Source organism: Brassica rapa, chromosome A03 (assembly GCF_000309985.2).
Source record: "Brassica rapa cultivar Chiifu-401-42 chromosome A03, CAAS_Brap_v3.01, whole genome shotgun sequence".
Lineage (NCBI taxonomy): Eukaryota > Viridiplantae > Streptophyta > Magnoliopsida > Brassicales > Brassicaceae > Brassica > Brassica rapa.
In genome coordinates, this window is record NC_024797.2 from 34,103,042 (window position 1) to 34,116,363 (window position 13,322).

At 40.9% G+C, this 13,322-nt stretch overlaps 1 non-coding gene across 1 annotated transcript; it reads right to left on the minus strand.

Annotated features, from left to right (window-relative positions):
• Positions 1-2,279: 2,279 nt before the first annotated feature.
• Positions 2,280-2,386, minus strand: LOC117133165. The gene has a single exon (XR_004457006.1). It is a non-coding gene; the product is annotated as a small nucleolar RNA R71 (small nucleolar RNA).
• Between the last annotated feature and the right edge of the window lie 10,936 nt (positions 2,387-13,322).

The window sequence follows — 13,322 nt, forward strand, 5'->3', positions numbered from 1 at the left end:
GAGATAGACCTCAAACCTGATCAGAACAAGCATCACAGCCTCTATGCCAAACAGGGAGATATCAAAAGAATTCTTTACTCTCTGATATACCTTGGATTTGACCCATTTTTATCCATGGTATATTATTATTTTACTATATATATATATATATCTATGTTTTCTACTCTTCTAGGTATGTTTTCAGGTTCAGGTGCATTTCGGAGTAAAGCTATGACTTTGGAGCATAAAGGACATTTCACCCGAGCTGACCACTTAGAGGTCGACGAGAGGAAGAATAATCGATCGATACGCATCAGTGCTGACGACTGATATCAGGAAATGCCTCGACAGATGAAGATTAATATCGATCGATGTACACAAGAACCATCGATCGATGTCAAGACACCAGACGCGACATTTTGGATTCAGCAGACTTAAAAACTAAGGCCAAGCCAAATTACCAAACTCCCCTGACGAGTTTTTAACCTAGTAGAATATATACTGCCTAAGTGTTTGACAGCAAGAGAGCTTTTCTTTTCTAGACCTAGTTTTGTTACAAGTTTCATTTGGGAGAAAAAATCACTTGTGATTGGAACTCCTTGTTTCAATTTCTTATCATCTATTCTATGAGTTTCTATTTATCCATTGATATGAATTGCTTTGCTATGTCTGAGTAGTTCAACTGTTAGATCCAAGGTTCAGATAGGTTTGTGGGATTAGCCCCAAACTATAGATCTGCCTTGTTGTGATATTCATGATAGATTTGTATTCATTGCTTGTTTTAGCCTAGCTAACTAGAACATGATCATAGGATTGCATATTCAAGCACCCTTGTTATCCCATCCTGACATCTATCTATCATATTAGGATTGCTAGAGAGGGCTAACCGCCAATTTAGGATCTTAGTAGAGCATTTTCATACTCGCGCATAGGCCTGGCTAGAACCCGTCGATCGATGTCTTCAACTGACAATCGATCGATGTTGGCAAAAGTGTATCGGTCGACGTCTTAATAGACTATCGATCGACACTCTCTTATGTTTGCATCTAACCGGTGAGACACAAGATCTAGTCTGTTAACCAGTGGTACATGCGACAGCTGATCACTGAGTGAAGCGAATGAGCTCTAATATATCATGCATGCAACAATTAGGCATCTATAGGAATTATAATCTCCAACACCTGAATAGTGGCCCTGCATCTAATATCATTTCCAACCTAAGTTACATTTATCATTTACTCGCTAGTTACTATTGCTATTTTATTTAAAACATTACAACCTTTAGAATTAATAAACACTAGATTTAATTGTTCCCTAACTCCTTGTGGATTCGATCCCTAAGTACTACATCTGAACCTCTTTTGATGAGAGTAACACTTCTTAGGGTAATTTGAGTGGTATCAAATTTGGCGCCGTTGCCGGGGAGCTTTGATCGCCATTAGATTTAGTTTTATTAGTTCTTATTCTTTTTTTTACCCCTTTTTCTAATAATCTTTCTTTTTCTTGTCTTTTCAGGTGCATGCCCAGCGGTACCAGAAGCAACAAGGAGAAAGACTTGCTGTTCTCAGACGATCCTGATCATTTGGAACGCACCATCCGTAGAGGTCAACGTTCCACATCGCTCGACGCAACCACTTCGTCGTCGATCGATACGCACAACCAACCGTCGACCGACACCAGACCGTCATCGTCGATCGATCCCAGTCGTTCGACAACGATCGATACTACACCGCGTACCGCGTACGTCGATCGATAACGTGTCGTCAAAAATGGTAAACATTATTATTCTAACTCAAGATGAGAACGGAAACCTGTATGACCAGGCCGGTCATCTGCGTAATGCAACAGGTCAGAAAATAGATGCTCAGGGAACTGTAATCCCTGATTCTGATGCTACAGAAGCTGCTCAACCTGTAGATGAGGACGCTCGATCGAAACCACTGGCCGACTACAATCGTCCAGATGAGTACTATTCCAACATATCAGCGATTCGACTTCCGGAGATCCAGAAGCAGAATTTCGAGCTGAAGCCTCAATACTACACTCTCGTGTCGCAGATACCCTACTCTGGGTTACCGCACGAGCATCCTATGGACCATTTGGAACGGTTCGAGGATCTAATCGCTGCCATTCGAATGGAAGGAGTCCTCGAAGATTACCTGCTGTGCAAGCTCTTCAGATACACGCTGAACGGAGAAGCGATGCACTGGCTTAGGCAGCAACCCACAGGATCTTTAACATCCTGGAGCGACATCAAGAATGCTTTCTTAAGAAACTTCTTCGATGAGGCGCGCGCTGAAGAACTTTGGAACAAAATTTCCACATTCTCGCAGAAGGCTGGAGAGTCCTTCGAAGATGCGTGGATTAGATTTAGGTTTTTCCAGCGAGACTGTCCACACCACGGATTTAATGAAGTGCAGCTGCTAAGCACTTTCTTCCGAGGTCTCGCCTTACAGTATCAAATGGCTCTTGATACGGCGAGTGAAGGAAACTTCACTACTCGGAATCCGTTGGAAGCTGTGAGACTTATCGAAAACCTTGCTAACAACAGCAGCACCAAAAACACTGACTCTGAATGGAAGAAATCTGTAGCCTCTATCGGGGAGGAACAGATGGACAAAGTAAGAGCTAAGTTAGATGTGGTGCACGAACTTCTTAGGAAGCAAGTGTGTTCATCTGAAGGAGAAGTAGCAGATACTGAAGGAGAAGAAGATGTGAACTACATCGGAGGTACCGGATTCCAAAAATTTGGAAACCAGGGCGGAAACAGAAACTTCTTTGGAAATGGCCAAAGAAGTAACCAAAGTTCACAATTTCAAAAACTCTTCAACAACAGCAAGAGCTACTCGAACTCTTACTATCAAAATCCACCACCCCAAACTCAGGAAAGCAAGATCGAAGAAATGCTTGATCGAGTACTGTTGGGACAACAACAAATCACCGTGGATTTCAACGGTAAGATAGACTCTGCCTACAACAATCTGAACACCAAAATCGAGACCTTAGGGACTCAGGTGAGAAAATTTGAAACCCAAGTAATTCAGACGGGCGAGACTATTAAGAGGCAAGAAGCTTTTGCTAGAGAAGCAGGAGCCGACAAAGGGAAACACCACGTAAATGCCATCATAGATGATGAATTCTGGCAAGTGGTGAGAAATGAAAACCTTGAGGAAGGAGATTTCGAAATCGAAAGCTCCATGAGTCTCGGCGGATCCCAATGGTGTCGACCGATGTCGATGAACTCGCATCGATCGACAGACCATGATGAAGATCGATGGAAGGATTACTCAAGACATCGATCGACTTCGTCTGCCGATTCGACTGAATGCAATGCGGTTCAAATTCTAACTCATGAAGAATTCGCAGCTAAGCATCCTCACCCACCCTCCCCTTTGTATGAAAAAATCGATCGATCGGTTAACTCAACCATCGATCGACAGAGTGAGTCCGACGTCGATCATCACAACACACCTCCCATCGATCGACACGCACCTCTAACATACCGAGTGCGGTTACCCTTAATCGATAATGATTACATCAATGCACTCAGACCACCACCTAAACCATTAGCAAACCCACCCGAACCAACACCCAACCCTTTAAATAGTTCAACAGAACCTGTTCAAGAAGAACAAGAATCTGAAGGGAGAAGGTTAAGGAAAAGGAAGGAGAAGATTCCTAAAAACCTTAAGAGGGAAGCTAACGATAAGGAGATGGATGGTTTCACTAAACGAGTCCTCAAAATCCCAATCGAAAAACCTTTTGATGAAGCTTACTTCACACACCGGTTGTGGATGTTCTTCAGAGAAACAAAGGTAACTGAGGAGGACATTAGGAGAATGTTTCATCAAGTCAGAGGAAAGATGAAACACAGGATCACATTTACGAAGAAGAGTGATCCTGGGAAGTTTGCAATACCATGCATAGTCAAGGGTGTTGAATTTCCCCATTCAATGTGTGACACAGGAGCATCGGTTAGTATCCTCCCTAGGATCATGGCGGACCAGCTTGGTTTGACCATCGAACCCTCAACAGAATCCTTCACCTTCGTGGCTCTTTCAGAGAAACGATCCAGAGGCATCATAAGAGATCTGGAGGTATTGATTGGTAATGCCCTTTTCCCTGTAGATTTTCATGTCTTAGACATCAAGCTTAACTCGAACTTTTCACTTCTGCTTGGAAGATCCTTCCTAGCTACAGTAGGAGCTGTATGTGAAATGAACAAAAACAAATTGTGTCTAACGCTCATAGACCCAAACATCCACTACGATCCCATCCGACCTAAGAGAAAGGTAATTAATTCTGTGGATTATGGGAAAGAACTTGGCTTCATTGGCGCATGCCATTATGGAGCAGAGTATGAATCGGAGTACGAAACAGAGTACTCGGAATCGATCGACACCCCAGCCTTTCCATCGATCGGTTCCAATGTGTCAATGGTGACCGATGACCACAACAACACGTCACTCGACGTAATGCACCCACTTGACCATTTCGCTTCACCTAATCATTGCTACAAACATTTTGCCTTCCAACCTCCAACCAGGAGAGGACATGATGATTATTCCATAGGCAGTTGGGCAGACAGTGGTTTCCATGAAAGTTTTGCAGTTGACACTGTAATTACTTCACCTCATGAGGAACATACCGAGGAATACGATGAGGATTACTGGAAAGAACGTGCAATAGAAATATCTTTGCAGGATGAAAGACTTGAAATACACAATTTCACCAACACTTTTCCAACATCGTTCGACGTTGTGCACTCCACATCGGTCGATACCCACCCTTGTCCAGCAAAACAACCGCTTACATCGATCGACACACCGAAAGGAACATCGATCGATATTCGCGCCGCAGCGAAAATTCAGGAGCAGGAGAATATTCCCTCCCTAACTAGGTTTACAGATACCTATATAAATCGTTTTTCACCTTCGAAACCACCTACACACATCAAGGCAAACACACAAGCAAATAAGATGAACACTCTTCCTTCTACATCAACAGAAAAATCCATGAAGAGCAATCATCTCAAGAACACAAGTTCTGAAAAAAATTACTCTGCCATCGATCGATGTAACTGTATCTACATCGATCGATACTACTCTAAACCCTAATCTCTCTATTTCTAAAAAGAATAATTATGCAAACATTGATTACGGTTTTCTAACACCTGGTGAATTTGGTATTTTCAGGGATCCAGATGGCAACGCACGTGCAATGGATGGAAGGATTTTACAAGTGTCCAGAGAGGACATAGCAGACATCCTTCAAGTAACCAATGGACCCGACAACCTGTTCTCACAGAAACATGGCACTCCAGACGTCATTCTAACAGATCCCAACAACCACGCAGGAGTCACCACGACGGTATAATGGAGACATCGATCGACAGGGTAACACCAACGTCGATCGATATGGATAACCCGACGTCGATCGACAGACGCTATGAATGTGGGAGCTGCGCTTTCGACATGTATGGAGCCAGAAAGTTCACTTGGGAACAAAGGGACGAATATGGAGTCTACAGAGATGAGCGTGGACACGCACGAAGCGCAGCTGGTGAGATGATACCTGTCACAAAGGACAAAATCAGGAAAATACTGGAAAGAGCATCTCTTTTTGAAGAGAGCCACATCTGTCTTCCAGAACATGCCACTTCCTTCACACTCACAAGACTGGCACCAGAACTCTACACCAAAGAAGAAATCGATGAAATGGTGTTTGGTATTTGTGGAGCTCAGGAGAAACTGGGAGAGGAGCTCAAAACACTGGTAGATGAAACACATCAGCCTTTGGATAGAGGCTAGAATGAGCTTTTCAGATGTATGGCAGAAATGAGGACATAAATTGATAGTTTACGTCAGCAACTTGAGAAGGAAGCTACGACCTCAGCATCGATCGACGCACCATATTCAACATCGATCGACGTCAGTCTTCCTACAGATCAGATCCTTGCAGAACCGCGATGCTCAACACAACACATGGATGAATGGGAAGTCTCATACATCGACACAAGGATAAACGACGTTTACTGCCCTCTCAACAACAACGTGGACTGGCTAAGCACCAAAATCGAGCTACTACAGCAAGACCTGGACACCATTCGCAAGAAGGACCAACATCCAGCCACATCGATCGACATGTGCACCTTCACATCGCTCGACGCCAAAGTCTCAGCAATGAATGAGAGGCTGAGGATTTACGAGGATATGCATGACCGTTTTATATCACCAGTCATGATAGATTTAAAAAATTGTCTAGTCAATTACTTGATGCCCAAAAGGATATTGAGAACATTACTAATCAAAGTTTTTTGCAGGAAAAATCAGCATCGATCGACAGGCTAAGAGGATCCTGGATCGATGGCAAGAAACATGTGGAGTTACTTCCTTACACAGCAGCAGAAGTTGACAAGATCACATCCAAGATCTACACTTCTCTAGACAACACGGAGGAACGACTTGACAAACGCTGCGATGACATCTACTTTCCATTCGACAACAAAATCAGTGGACTAGACAACCACGCAGAATGGCTACAGAAAGGAGTCAAAGCCATTCAGAGGCAACTCGCAGCTCAACATCAGATATCAGCATCGATCGACAGGACAAAGGCAAAATCGATCGACGGCAACTCACCATGATCGACCATCGAACACATAATCGCATCGATCGACGCCGAGTCTACAACAATCGGCGAGCAGCTGATACACAAGACAGTGGAGTCAATGCAAAAAACTGACAGATCTTTCAGCATACGCATATGACAACATAGGCTGGCACCAGGTCAGCATTGACAACATTCAAGAAAGGCTACAGAACATCTCCAATGTACTTGGGAAGATGGATGACAAATGGACAAAAAATGATGAGGCCACAAGAAGTTTCATTGCATCTTGGTCCAGAATGCGAAGAGATGATGTGGATGCTTGCTTTCCAACAAGCAGCTGCTTCGCCACCCAATAGCCAATCACTACCACAGTCAAGCTAAATGACTATAACCAAGCGCTGAGTGGGAGGCAACCCACTATTATGTATTTTACTTTGGTTTTATTAGCTTGCATTTAATTTCTTTCGTTTTATTTCTTTCAGATTTAGGAGACCCAAGTAGGAGGATCTGAATATCGACCGACGACGAGACGTCGACATCGTTCGACATAGGCAACCACACGACGATCGATATAACACTTACCCATCGATCGATATCTAACCCGGTCAGATGTATCTTACCTACTTGTTACATTTCGTACATCATACACTTTTCATCATAACTCCGGCTGAGTTACACTGGGACAGTGTAATTTAAGTCTGGGTGGGAGATTTACTGATATAATTTATTTTATTCTTACGTAAAAAGGAATTTCAAATAAATTATGCTTAGCTATCGAAAATAGGGACTATAATCTTATATTGGTTTAAACATGAATATCTAACCAATCTTTAGCACCATTTTAGATTTACTGATTGCAGATAGCACTAAAGATGCTAAAGCAGATCAACCTATCAACTACACACTTGCCTTGAACCGTATGGAGTAACCAAAGCTGATTTCCAACACTAAACCTGACATAACCGCTTGTCTTGGGGCTTGGTATACATGGGGTCAGATTCTTCAGATAGGTCTGGAAGGTAACGCCTGGTTTAGATTATTTATCACATTTTCTCTCTCTAGATTTCGAACCTAGATTAGTTATAGAATAAAAAAAATAATAATAAATAAAAAAATATAAGAAAGATCTATTGTTTAATTAGGATGTGTCTGAACAGGACTTGGTGGCTAAAACCATTAAGGCTTGATTCATAAAGACTCAAATAAAAGAGTTCGAAACAGGACTTGGAGGCGGCAATCTTCAAGGCTCGCTTTCGCAAAAAACTCTTGGATATAGGTCAAAAAGAAGTGAACAGAACTTGGTGGCAACCACCATTAAGTTTTGATTCATGGAAGCCTGTCCAATCCTGGTCACTGATCCTGCAATGGAAGCAGACTTTGACTCAAGAGAGAAATTTAGAGAGAGAGAAACTAGGAACTAACTTATACCTGCAGCTCCAGATACCTGTCTGAAATCCTTGCATCTTGTGATCGATACTCCCAAGGTAAAGCATTCACTTTATATTTATGCTAAGAAATGAAATCAGTAGAGGGGATGTCAGACGTGAATTGATGAGTTGTGTTATGTTAGAAATGGTTGCTAAGCTAGGATATTGCATAGTGTGCTTTTGTGATTAGGACTGTTTAAATGTGGTTGCAAAATTGTTGAGGAAAGATTTCTATGTTTTTAAAATCTTAAGTTCCCAAATATTTTCAAACCTGTTTCAGAGAGACTGCATGTATGTTTTGCTTGAGGACAAGCAAAAGGGTAAGTCTGGGGGGGAGTTGATATACCTTGGATTTGACCCATTTTTATCCATGGTATATTATTATTTTACTATATATATATATATCTATGTTTTCTACTCTTCTAGGTATGTTTTCAGGTTCAGGTGCATTTCGGAGTAAAGCTATGACTTTGGAGCATTTTGGAGCATAAAGGACATTTCACCCGAGCTGACCACTTAGAGGTCGACGAGAGGAAGAGTAATCGATCGATACGCATCAGTGCTGACGATCGATATCAGGAAATGCCTCGACAGATGAAGATTAATATCGATCGATGTACACAAGTACCGTCGATCGATGTCGAGACACCAGATCCAACACCTGAATAGTGGTCCTGCATCTAATATCATTTCCAACCTAAGTTACATTTATCATTTACTCGCTAGTTACTATTGCTATTTTATTTAAAACATTACAACCTTTAGAATTAATAAACACTAGATTTAATTGTTCTCTAGCTCCTTGTGGATTCGATCCCTAAGTACTACATCTGAACCTCTTTTGATGAGAGTAACACTCCTTAGGGTAATTTGAGTGGTATCACTCTCAAAATTCTATTATCTTGCTTATGTTTAAGGAGACTTTACTAACAATTACTGATCACACACCGGATCATCCGAGTGAACTAGTCTCTCTTTTACAGGAATATGCAGATGTGTTTCCAGAAGATAGCCCCATTGGATTGCCTCCAGTTCGTGGGATTGAGCACCAAATCGACTTTGTACCTGGTTCAACACTACCAAACAGACCTGCATACAGAACTAATCCAGTGGAGACTAAAGAATTGCAAAGAAAAATAGAGGAGCTGATGGAGAAGGGTCATATCCGAGAGAGCTTGAGTCCTTGTGCAGTTCCAGTGCTCCTTGTGCCTAAGAAAGATGGGAGTTGGCGCATGTGTGTTGATTGTAGAGCAATCAACAACATAACATTGAAGTATCGCCACCCTATTCCTAGATTAGATGATATGCTTGATGAGTTACATGGGTCTTGCATCTTTTCTAAGATAGATTTGAAAAGTGGATATCATCAGATTAGGATGAAAGAAGGAGATGAGTGAAAAACTGCTTTTAAAACTAAACATGGCTTGTATGAATGGTTATTTATGCCATTTGGATTAACCAATGCTCCTAGTACATTCATGAGACTGATGAATCATATTCTTAGGTCTTTCATAGGCATCTTTGTTGTTGTGTACTTTGATAATATATTAGTTTACAGTAAATGCTTAGAAGATCATATAGAACATCTTAGGGCTGTTTTGGATGTTTTGAAAAAAGAAAAACTTTATGCCAATCTGAAGAAGTGCACTTTTTGCACAGATAACTTGGTCTTTCTAGGTTTTGTTGTAAGTGCAGATGGTGTGAAGGTGGATCAGGAGAAGATCAAATCAATACAAGAGTGGCCGAGTCCAACTACAGTGGGAGAAGTAAGGAGTTTCCATGGACTGGCAGGTTTCTATAGGCGCTTTGTGAAGGATTTCAGCACTCTAGCAGCTCCCCTAACTGAGATAATAAAGAAGGATGTAGGATTCAAGTGGGGAGAAGTTCAAGAAGCCGCATTCCAACTCCTTAAAGAGAAGCTTACTCAATCTCCTCTTCTCATACTTCCTGATTTTTCTAAAACATTTGAAATAGAATGTGTTGCCTCAGGAATTGGAATTGGTGATGTGTTGATGCAGGATAAAAGACCTATTGCTTATTTCAGTGAGAAACTCAGTGGAGCTACTCTCAGCTATGCCACTTATGGCAAAGAACTCTACGCCTTGGTGAGAGCTCTACAGACTTGGCAACATTATTTCTGGCCAAAGGAGTTTGTCATTCACACAGACCATGAATCTCTCAAGTACCTCAAAGGACAAAGTAAGCTCAGCAAGAGACACGCCAGATGGGTAGAATTCATTGAAACCTTCCCTTATGTGATCAAATACAAACAAGGTAAGGAAAATATAGTTGCTGATGCACTATCTAGAAGGTATGTCCTCTTGACTACTCTTGAGCAGATTAAAGAAATGTATGAATCTGATCCTGACTTTCAAGAAGCTTATAATTCATGTGCTAAGTATGCTGGTGGACATTATTTTAGGCATGATGGATTCTTATTCTATGACAATCGTTTATGTGTGCTTAATTGCTCTTTGAGAGATCTATTTGTCAGGGAATCCCATGGAGGAAGCTTGATGGGTCATTTTGGTATAGCAAAAAACTCTTAAAGTTTTGCAGGATCACTTCTATTGGCCGCATATGAAAAGAGATGTGGAGAGAATCTGTGGAAGGTGCACAACTTGCAAGCTTGCAAAGTCTAAGGTTCAACCTCACGGTTTGTATACTCCTTTGCCTATTCCTACTCATCCTTGGAATGATATATCCATGGATTTTATTGTGGGATTGCCAAGAACTAGGACAGGAAAGGATTCTATCTTTGTAGTTGTGGATAGGTTTTCAAAAATGGCACATTTCATTGCTTGCCATAAAACTGATGATGCATTGCATGTTGCTAACCTGTTCTTTAAAGAGATTGTGCGCATTCATGGCATGCCTAAGACTATAGTTTCTGATAGAGATACTAAGTTTCTTAGTTATTTTTGGAAGACTCTTTGGTCTAAGCTAGGTACTAAGCTGTTATTCTCTACTACATATCATCCGCGAACTGATGGGCAAACTGAGGTAGTTAATAGAACTCTTGGAACTCTCTTGCGTGCATTCATTAAAAAGAATCTGAAATCATGGGAAGAGTATTTGCCTCACTGTGAATTTGCTTATAATCATGCTCAGCATTCTGCTTCTAAGTATTCTCCTTTTGAAATTGTTTATGAGTTCAATCCCATATCACCTTTGGATTTAATGCCTTTACCTGAGTGTGAAAGGGTGAGTATGGATGGGAAAAAGAAAGCAGAAATGGTGCAGCAGATTCATGAGCAGGCAAGAAGAAACATTGTGGAGAAAACCAAGCAGTACACTAAAAGAGCAAACAAAGGCAGGCGTGAGATGATCTTTGATGTAGGTGATAAAGTGTGGATTCACTTGCGCAAGGAGACGTTTCCAAATGAAAGAAAGTCTAAGCTCATGCCGCGGATTGATGGCCCTTTTGAAGTCATTCAGAAAATCAATGACAATGCCTACAAGCTTGATCTTCAAGGTAAGTATGATATAAGTAATAGCTTTAATGTTACTGACTTGGCTCCTTTTGTTGCATATGAGCTAGATTTGAGGACAAATCCTTTTCAAGAGGGAGGGGATGATATGATCATCGACCAGTCAAACAAAGAAGATAATGAGAGTATGGATGATCCAGCTGATGGAGGAGCTCTAGCCATATCTGAAGGTCCTATGACTCGAGCCACAAGCAAGCAACTCAAAGAAGCCATCTGAGGATTACTTAAGACATCACTGAAGCAAGAAGAGAGTCTTGGAAGAAGCTTGATCAACCAAGACACACTTACCACAATTTAAGCCATCTCAGCTCCAAGATAGACATCAAATGAGCAAGTAACATATGTGTGCTCTTTTTCCCTATCTTTGGTTTTGTCCCACTGGGTTTTCCAAAGATAGGTTTTTAATGAGGCCATATGTTGATTTCCTATCACTCATTTGATGATCTCAGTTCAAGACTTTATTTTAATTATTTATTTATCTTTGCTAGACTTGAGAATTAAGCTGCCAGACTTGAAAACCCTTATAAGGTTTATTTTAAGGCCCATTTAGAGACCAAGGAGCATGTTCCTTGCATTCTCTATAAATATGTGTCTAAAAACCCTAATAGAGTTATCCAATCTTTTATTTTCAGACTCTTGTCTCTGTCTGACGGCTGCAAGTCTTCTTGTAGATCTGAGTGTTCTTGAGTCTTTGTTAGTGTGTCATATCTAACAAAACAACAAGAGTGATTGCCTTGGAGTGTCATATCCAAGGGATTCACTTAGGAGTATCAAGGAGACCTCTTACACCTCTTTGTGTCACCATTCATTCCACAAACATTGAAGCAGATTGAGTCTTTGATTCTCTGTTTGCAAGGATCTATCCCTTTCCAACAAGAGAAGCATCCTAGGAGTGTATAAAGGAAGCTGTCATATTCCCAAACAAGAAAACTGGGATCACCTGATTTGAAAGTGAGATGGCTTCTTCATCCTAACTCCTATGAGATTTATTCAACTTCCTAGTGATTCTCCATTACTTTATATATCAAAATCAAGCTTCTTACATCGTGATTCATCCTGGTTTGATTAGAATAACAAGTAAGCTGTCATATTCCCAAACAGGAAAACTGGGATCACCTGATTTGAAAGTGGGATAGCTTCTTCATCCTAACTCCTATGAGATTTATTCAACTTCCTAGTGATTCTCCATTACTTTATATATCAAAATCAAGCTTCTTACATCGCGATTCATTCTGGTTTGATTAGAATGACAAGAAAGGTGTCATATTCCCAAACAGGAAAACTGAGATCACCTGATTTGAAAGTGGGATAGCTTTTTCATCCTAACTCCTATGAGATTTATTCAACTTCCTAGTGATTCTCCATTACTTTATGTATCAAAATCATGCTTCTTACATCGCGATTCATCCTGGTTTGATTAGAATGATTATGAAGCTGTCATATTCCCAAACAGGAAAACTAGGATCACCTTATTTGAAAGTGGGATAGCTTCTTCATCCTAACTATCACTTTTGGTGATGTTTAGAGTAATCTGAGTGTTTAGTAAAGATTAGAATAGATTTAGAGAAGATTAAAGTATGAAATGAGATTAAGAGTCTAATGAGAGAACATTGATATTCAAAGACTAAGAGAAAGACTCATAACTTGCTTAATCTTATTAATGAGAGAGTTTACATATTTATATGAAGAGAGAGCTTAGGGTTTTTGCATACAAGAAGATAAGGTAAGCATGTGGAGTCAATGCCTAATTCAAAACAATCCAATAAGGTGAGCAATCCGTGTGAGGCTTCTCTAGCTGGCTGATGCCTTTTGC